Below are 10,095 nucleotides of genomic sequence, written 5' to 3'. Positions count from 1 at the left end.
ATGGAAACAAATGTAAATAATAAGCAAGAGAATCATTATTGCCAATGTAGGCTTAATACTTAAAATAAGAAAGAGAAGGAAAATAGATTGTGTGTAAAGAGCTTCAGACTGTGAAGTACCATTTGCATCACACCAGATTAAGGGTATTTGTGATCAGCAGGACGTACTATTGATGACACTAACCTTGAATACCTGATCACAGTGGCATTTGACAGTTGTCTCTTTTCCCCAACTATCAAGGGGAATAAAAAGCACTCTTCTCTCTGTGGTTTTTGATAATAAGTCACTGTTTGGTACAACCCACGTTAAGCTGGTGAGGGAGAGTATCATAATCCATCCAGGCTGCTCTGACAAAATACTGTGCATTAGGTGGCGTATGAATAACAAAAATTCATTTCTCATGGTTCTGGAGGTTGGAAAGTCCAAGATCAAGGCATTAGCATATTATATATCTGGAAAGGGTCACCATAGGGATTTCCATACGTTTCACCATATGGATTTTAAGAGGATGCAAATGTCCACAGCATATCAGGGAGTTAAGTTCCATCCCCACAGGATGTACCCCACAGGAAGGAGTACATACATTTGATATTTCTAAGCATTTACTTGAGTATATTTGTTTGTTCTCCTTTCTTATTTATTTAAAAATGAACTCACAGCTGGGTGTGGTGGCTCACACCTGTAATCCCAGAAATACAGGAGGCTGAAGCAAGTGGATTGTTTGAGCTCAGGAGTTTGAAAGCAGCCTCAGCAAGAGCAAGACCCCATCTCTAAAAAATAGCCAGGCATTGTGGTGGGCACCTGAAGTCCCAGCTACTGGGGAGGCTGAGGCAAAAGAATCTCTTTTTTTTTTTTTGAGACAGAGCCTCAAGCTGTCCCCCTGGGTAGAGTGCCGTGGCATTACAGCTCACAGCAACCTCCAACTCCTGGGCTCAAGCGAGTCTCCTGTCTCCGCCTCCCAAGTAGCTGGGACCACAGGCGCCTGTCACAACGCCCGGCTATTTTTCGGTTGCAGCCGTCATTGTTGTTTGGCGGGTCCGGGCTGGGGATTCAAACCCGCCACCTTAGGTGTACATGGCTGGCGCCTTAGCCGGTTGAGCTATAGGCGCCGAGCCGCAAAAGAATCTCTTGAGCCCAAGAGTTTGAGGTCGCTGTGAGCTGTGATGCCATAGCACTCTACTATGATGCCATGGCACTCTACCAAGAGTGACAAAGTGAGTTACATGTTTTGTGTTATACTTTAATATGGTAAACTCTGAAGCTCCAGCTTTGGCCATTTGGAGCTCTTTCAGGTTGGCATGTGTGTCCCTTTAAATCACCAAATCTTGGGTTTTTTTTTGGGGGGGGGTTTGACCATTTCAGTTTTTCCCCCAAAACTTTATTAAGGTTTCATTGACAAATAAATTTGTTTAAGTTAAAGGAGTACAGTGTAATGATTTGCTATATTATATATGGTAAAATGATTGCCATAGTATTTAATGTTTATATCACTTTATCTACTTAACCATTTTGTTTTGTTTTGTGATAATATTTAAGATCTAATCTCTGAGCAAAATTCCAAGTATGCAATACAGTATTGTGAACTGTTATCACTATACTATACATTTGATCTTTAGAATTTACTCTTTTTATAATTAAAAGTTTGAAACTGTGGCCAACATTACCCCATTTCTCCTATGCCCTAACCCCCATTCTATTCTTTCTTTCTGTGGTTTCACACGGAGGAGTGAGTTCATATAGTATTTGTCTTTCTGTGTCTGGCTAATTTCACTTATAATAACTGTCATTGAGATTTATCCATGTTATCATAAATGACTGGAATTCCTTTTTTATGACTGAATAGTATTCCCTTGTGTATATATACTGTTATCTGTTGGTAGACACTTTGGTTATTTCCCTATCTTGTCTACTGTAAATAATGCTTCAGTGAATGAGAGAGTGCAGATATTTCTCCAGGCTACTGATTTTATTTTCTTTGATAGACACTCAGAAATGGCAGTTTTATTTTTAACGTTTTGAGGAACCTCCATACTGGTTTTCATATATAACTGTACCAGTTTACAATCCCACCAACAACATACCAGGGTTTCCTTTTGTCCACATCCTCACCCACACTTGTCATGTCTTCTCTTTTTTGCTTTTGGCAAAAATCAGTTGACTAAATTTGTGTAAACCTATTTTTCCAGTCTCCTATTCTATTCTACTCCACTCCATTCCATTCCTCAGCACTTCTATCTTTTTTCCAATAATAAACATTTTTTTAATTATCAACACTTAACAACATGCCTTAAAATCAGGTATTGTAAGTTGTGCACTTTTAGTTTTTTTGAAGAACTATTTCAGTTACTTCAGTATCTCTGTTTTTCCATATAAATATTGAATAGTTTGTCAACAGTCTTTCTACAAAAAAGCTTGCTTGGATTTTGCTTCGAAGTTTGCTAAATCCATAGATCAAATTGATAAAAATTGACAATGTTATTAATATTCCAATTCTTTCTGCCTACCTACCATTGCTTAGACCAAAAAGAAACAAATTTATTTTGAAATTAAGAAAAACACCATTTACAACAGTATGAAAACTGAAATACATAGGTAAAAATGTAACAAAACATGCTAATATAAATTTTAAAGCATAGAGATCAGCAGAGAGTATGTTCTAGGACAACGTGGGAATTAAAATAGAAATCAGTAACAGAAAGATATTCTGAAAAACAAGGAATTTGTGAAAATACTCTCTACATGAACATGGGTCAAAGAAACAAAAAGAAAAGAAAAATTACAAAGGACATTAGAAAACAATTGGATCAATGATAGGAAAAACACAATTATAACAATTTGTGGAATGTTAATAGTGTATCTATTATTGGGTAATTTAAAGCAATTATTAATTATGTTTTAACAGTATATAAAGTTTATGACTGACATCTGAGATGTATAAATCTAGAAAAAAGAGAAAAATAGTTAATGTCATTAAGACTGAAAATGGACAAAAGTGTCAACAAAATAAAAAGCTTATTCTTGAAAAAACCTAATAAAATTTATAATCCTCTTGAAGGATAGAAGCCATAAATTACCAAGATAAGGAATTAAATTATGGAATGAACTAAACAAAAAGAGAATATATTAAATAACTATGTGTGAATAAATGTAACAAGTTTGATAAGATGGAACAATTATTTGAAGGACATAATTGGCACAAGAAATAGAAATCTGAATAGCATCATATACTAAAGAAATTAAATTTTTAATTATGAAGTGTTCCCACAAAAATAACTCTGGATGATTTGGTTTGATTAATGAATTTTAAGCAGTTGAGAAAATAGTAATAACAATATTATACAAATTATATTACTAGAAGAGGAAAAAGTATTCTGAACTTATTTTATGAGACACATATATCTTTGATTCCAAAACAAAGATATTCATGATGATGAAATATAGACGAATATCTTTCACGAATAAGATATAAACATTCCTTTAAAAGTATCAATTGGCTTGTAATCCTAGCACTCTGGGATGCCAAGGCAGATAGATTGCCTGAGCTCAGGAGTTCAAGACCCATCTGAGCAAGAATGAGGCCCCATCTCTGAAACAATAGCTGGGTGTTGAGGCAGGCCCCTGTAGTCCCAGTTACTAGGGAGGCTAAGGCAAGAGAATTTTGAGTTTGCTGTGAGCTCTGATGCCACAGCACTCTACCAAGGCCAACAAAAGTGAGATTCTATTTCAAAAAAATAAATAAATTGAAAAAGCATGAACGGGCCAAGTGCAGTAGCTCATGCCTGTAAACCTAGCACTCTGGGAGACCAAGGTGGGTAGATTGCCTGAGCTCACTCACAAGTTTGAGAGCAGCCTGAGCAAGAATGAGATCCCGTCTCTAAAACTAGCCAGATATTGTGATGGGCCCCTGTAGTCCCAGCTACTTGGGAGGCTGAGGTAAGAGGATTGAGCGCCAGAGGATTGATCACCTGAGCCCCAGAGTGCTGCAGCATCATAGCTCACAGCAACCTTTGTAACCTACAGTGATAAAGTGAGACTCTGTCTCAAAAAAAAAAAAAATTAACAAAGAAAGGTATTAGTGAATTGAACGCTAAAAAACAGCGTAAGAAAGTATGGTTTACTTCAGCAACATAAGAGTAATCTAATATGCAAAAATTTATAAAAATCATTTAATGTAATTACCACATTACATTAATAAAAAAAGAAAAATATTATATAGTCCCTTCAGTTTATTAAAAAATACAACAAAATTTAATACCCACTGATGGAAAAATCTCATATCAAACTAGAAATAGGACAAAATATGCTAAAATGAATAAATGAATTAAACACTTCTGTAGCTAATACCATACTTAATGTGAAATGAAGTATATTTCTCCCCTCCCCTCCTGAAATTAGAAACATAGAAAAGAATTTTCCTCTTACATTTTAATTCAACACTGTGAGGAAATGCTGGAAAGAAATGAGGGATGAGGAGATTAGAGAGAAAGGAATAAACTTTCTCAAATAACCTACTGTGGAGGTAGAAAATCATTAAGAAATCAAGCCCATTATCCTCAGTGAAGTATCTGAAGACAGCACATGTTCTTAGTCATAAGTGGGAGCACCATGATGAGTACACACGGGCACAGAGAGACTTAAAAGACACCAGGAAACAAGAAGGGGGAGGGAGGTGATGGAGACAGACTTGTCATCAGCACAGTGAACACTGTCAGGGGCTGTGCACACTCTACCCCCCGACTTCAGCATTGGACAGTGTATCCACGTAATGAAAACATTTATACCTCCCTCATATTTAGAAATTTTAAGAGAATTTTACAAAGGAAAATTATGAAATAGCAACAAAAAATACCTGTTAGGAATAAAAGTGAACTTACTAAAGTTGAAGAACATAATGCCAGAACCCAAAAGTGTATTCTATTTCTTATGCCGTCAACTAACAATTGGAAAATGAAATTTTAAAAATCTACTAGAGACGCTAAGTGAATTCTGCAACAATTTAAGTCACTAAATGCTATGGTCTAAATGTCTATGTCCCACCTAAATTCATATGCTGATCCCTAATCACCAGTGTGACAGAATTATCATAGGGAAGAGGCATTATTTAAATAATTTTATTTGGATAGACACAATAAAAAGAAAATAACAATGCTTCTAGAATTGTAACATTTTCAAATGTTAAGTCTAGTCAAACCTGATAAATCAAATAATCACAAAAAAATCAGGAACTATTCCAGAATCTTCTGCAGAATGTCTTTGTCTTGGTGGACTATAAATGCCAAAGGGCATAAAATACATCTCTGGCATCAAAAAGCTCTATTCTAACTGAGAAGATAAGAGATACCCTCAAAGAGAAAGGGCCAGTACCCCATGATTTGTGTGCACAAGTGCTACTGAAGATAAATCTTTTGACGTATAGAGTCTATTATTTAGAAATGAATAAAAATAATTATATAAAACATGAGTTCACAGATTTCTTATTTCTTTCTCTTCCTTAGGGGTAAAGCTGACTACAGTGGCGATCTTGATTTGTTATCGGTCACAGGTAGGGCTGAGACTGCCAACTGTGGTCCTGAAACAATTCCAGGGAGCAGTACTCGTGCCAAGGTATTATTTACTTCCAACCATGCCCATGAACTGGGTTCTTAAGATCTAGTCCAACAAAGTCACCCAGGGATTAAGGAGCTGGAAAAGTCAAAATTTGCCTCATTACACAGAGATAATTTTCTTAGAGATTGTAATGGAAATATAGTCTGTGTTTATTATAGAAATAGGTCATATATTCTTATTTTGGATTAATGTTTTTCTCTTGAAATTGCCATAAGTATGGAAAAACGCACTGGGATAGAAAACAGAGAACTATACTATAATGTTCACACTTTTATCCTTGTGTTGCTTGAATTTCTGAAAGTTATGTTAAGACAATTTATTTTTCTAGAAAAAATTTAAAGTAACAATATCAGGTTGTTGTAACTAAAATTTAGATAATATAAAGTTTATGTTTATAATGCCATATATATACAGGGTATCTATAAAGTTCATGTGCAATTTACTATGTTAAACTGTGTTAAATTGCACACAAACTTTATGTCTACTGTGAACATAAAAATCTCCTGACAATTTAATTCAGGTAATTTTGAAGTATTACACATTTATATCACCTTCTTTGCTCAACTTGCAAAAAAAGCAAAATTGTACCTATTTCTATTGAATGGTTTTATGACAAGTAGATTAATAAAACTATTAATATATATAAATACAGTGCTAAATAATATGTCACTAAAAAGAGCAAGTCAGTTATTATCTCAGAACTTACATTCTACTATAAATAGAGTAAAATCTATGCCTTGGAAGCTTCTGTTCATCTGTTATAAATACATATGTAATGCTCTTTGTTGAAACGATCTTCAGTGTATCATCTCAACAGTATCTATTTGTGAAAGGTATTGATATCAGTAATATAGTTGCCTTAAAAAAATAATTCTGTGGTTTGTACCAAGTTATCTGGGAAAGATAATGTTTTAATTTCTTCTAATACTTACTGTATTGATTTATAATTTTTGATTTTATGAAGATAATATCCTTAATCAAAAACAGTGTTTCTATTTCTGATAATCTGTGTCCTTATGACAGATCAGTATCGTGAGCTGGTATTTGCTGAAGAGAGATGCTTTTCTATAAATCATACCAGGGATGTGGTTTAGAACCAACACTACAATCAGGTTAGCTACATCATTCGCAGAATTATCTTTAAATAAATGGAATTTGTAAAAAGGGTTTCAGCATGCGTCTTTCAGGTCATATAAAATCTCTCACAATAAAATCCTCAGCAAACATCACAGTAATAGAAGGAATAGGTTTCATTTTGCTGTACAGGCCAGTTCTATCCATGCACGCAAAATCAAAGTTGAATTTTCTTGGTTTGAAACACCCCCTCTCCGATTTCTATATTACACTAAGCCACCAGAGGTTAAGACCTGCCTTTGTACATCCAAGGACTCACTGATCCCACCAGCAGTGAACAACGCTGACTATGAAGCCATATGTCATTTAGTGATTATTTCATGACACATTAATCATTTCAAATTGTTAATGCAACAAAAGAAGGATTTTCATTAGAATACATTTCTGAATATGATTTTATTTTCTAGTTGAATGCGCATTTATTGTTTTTCCCCCCAAATCCCATGAAACAAGTCAATATGTAAATAAGTCATTAGCCGAAGGGAAGAGAAACCAAAAACATCCCCATACTTGGCACTAACAAGATTTCAGATGGGCTTCTCGTAATAAGCATATGAGAATGATAGCTACACTTCCTGCTTCCTCCAGGGAGTTTCTGCTATCTGACCTAGTTGCAAGGATGCAATGTTGAGTATGTTTTCTACAAACGAGTCTTAAAAAGTGTTAGGGGAGATTTGGAAAGCTTTGTGATTTTAAATGTATTAAAAGAGAATTGAATCAACTCAGGTTGAAGTGGGTCAAACAAAATAAAGCATTGGTTTTATAAAATCGGAAAAAACAAAGTAAAACTTTTCTTAGTAATCATATAAATATATAATCATTAAAATTATTAACAAAATATTCTTAACACACATGCTTGTATATAAAGATATATAAGTGCACATTGATTTTTTTTTTTCTTTTTCGGGAAACAAAAGCAACTGGAAGATAGAACAAAAGATAGATTAAAAGCAGAAAAATACAGAGCTCCAATGCTACCCAGCAGCTAAGGCCACTTGCAATCAAGAACCTTCTTAAAATGACAGCCAGCAGGTGAGAACCGTGAGCTGGCGGCTCAGTGGAGTGCAGGCTCTTCAGGGGAGAAATGCGGAATGATTGCTTTCCAGGATGTTTCTGAACTATATTCCACTACAATCACCCAACACAGCCCAGGGTGGTGCCAGATTCTGTTGACAAAATCATCTGACATTAAGTTCCTCCAATACAGACTAGATTTTCAAGAGAGGACACACTGCCATCTAGATCCCACATGCTTTTATAGTTACAGAAAAATAAAAAAGAAAGGAGAAAATTTGTCTTTGGTGACCTTTCCCACTCAAGGACCTCATCTGAAATATGAGAAGTGTTCTGTAAAAGTCAGAGAAGACCACCTAGAATAATGTGAGAATCTAAATAGCTTTGTAGGAAAAAGAAAGGAGAGCTCGTTTTTTCACATATAGAGTGCATGACATGAATCACTGAACATTTAAAGTCATAAATGCAGTAGCCCAGGAGGAAGACAAAAGTGAGTGTCAGTGTCGTGAAGCAGTTATCTGGAGCGGAGTGGGACTTGAGAGTCACCTGGAGTCACCTGGACGGCAAGCAGTTAGAGAAGTGTGTTAGGGAGAAAGATGATTGGAAACTGTAACTTCACTGATCAGGATTTCTACAGTCATTTCTCATTTTTCCACCAGCATTCCAACATGGCACAACATTCATCCCCACTAAAGTCCAGAGTGTTATTGCTTACCTTGACTGAGATTTTGAGGTCATGCTGAAGGATGAAAGGCAGAGGACTTGGTTCTGTTTATCCAGCCAGTATTTTAAAATCCCATGCTAAATAAAATATTGATAATGGTTTGTTACAACTGCCTTTTTGGAATCCTACTATGGGTCAGACACAATATTAAACTCATAACCCTAATTATTAATTTTTGTGAAAACCTTTTATCAAATTTGGTATTAAATGACCAATATGCTATAATCTGGTTGAAAGCATCTGTAGATTAGAATTACATAAAAGATGAATTATGATGACTTCAAACTTTTAAGAAGAAGAAAATAGACAAAGAGAGGAATTGAGCAGTGATTCCTCACAACACTTTCAGTTTATAGGATATTTTATCAAGCAAGTGGGCTCCCTTCCTGATGTGCACACACACCAATACCATGTGGCACGGACCAACCAGCAAGGAGATAGGAGCTAGCTCCAATCTCTCACTCCAATTTGGGGTTTGGGGTAAGTTTATGGGCTCAGGGAGCAAGGGAATAGATTTAGGAATGTTATCTTGGAAGGATGCAATGGGTGGGCTTCAAATTTGACCATGTAGAGATCAGATTTTAGCTCCGATCCTTGGGGACAACAAACCAGAGGCTTCTGAAAGAGCTCTGGCATCCAGGCTCCAGTCATGTCCCAGTCTTCTTGGTTCCAAGGGAAAAATTGTGGGTTCCAGTCATTGTCACAGATCAATGTTTTCTCTGATGCATATGTGCAGCCCAGTTTGGTCTGGTCCATTAGTTTAGTTACAATATTGTTAAGGAGAATCAAAGGAATGTTAATAATAACTGATTTACTGAGCATTTAGTAAGCAAATGGTAAGTGGTAATTCTTCTAATGTGCTAGATATTGAGCTTAGCACTTTTATACTGTAATATTTTACAAGTGACAGCTCTAGAGGAAAAGATTTACTATTTCTATTTTCTAGACAAAGTGTGGCTGCAGACATTCAAAAACTAACTGCTCCACATTCACACAGCTAATAAATGATGAAATTATTTGAATTCAGATGTCCTTGACTCCAAAATTTGTTCTTTTGTCTACTGAGCTATGTGAGGGCTGTCTAGAAAAGTATCCAGCCATGTTTGCCTGTTTTTCATAGTATATGGCTGGGTACTTTCCACCTTCATATTTTTCTTCAATATTGTAAGTTTTTTCTGGACTAGGGTAAAATATGCAACTCTTACCCTGTGGCTTCCTAAGAGTTTATTAAGTAGTGAGAACCTTAAACTGAGCCTTCATCCAAACCTCTAACTCTTTGGAAATAGTGATGATGTCAGTGGCCCTGCTGCTCCATGAAAGTGAAGTGTTTTGAGAGGAGAGGCCAGAACTTCTTTAGAAAATGTGAGTGAAGGGGTGCATGCCTGCACTTGTGGACTGGAATCCTTGCGCATTCTGAGAGTCAGAATCATGGCAGGCGACAATCTCAGAATTCCAGTGTGTCCATTAATTTAATGTGTCCATTAAATTCCATTTAATGTCCAAGGGTCCATGGTCAAAGTGCATCAGCAAGGGATCTCTGCTCCGCTGCCACCCAGAGACCATCCAGAACATGCGGTCAGGGAAGGGGACAGAGGGAACTCACCTTCGTGTCCATT

The sequence above is a fragment of the Otolemur garnettii genome, unplaced genomic scaffold (assembly GCF_000181295.1).
Source record: "Otolemur garnettii isolate 467f Iridium unplaced genomic scaffold, OtoGar3 scaffold00054, whole genome shotgun sequence".
Lineage (NCBI taxonomy): Eukaryota > Metazoa > Chordata > Mammalia > Primates > Galagidae > Otolemur > Otolemur garnettii.
Note: the sequence above shows the minus strand (reverse complement) of the source record.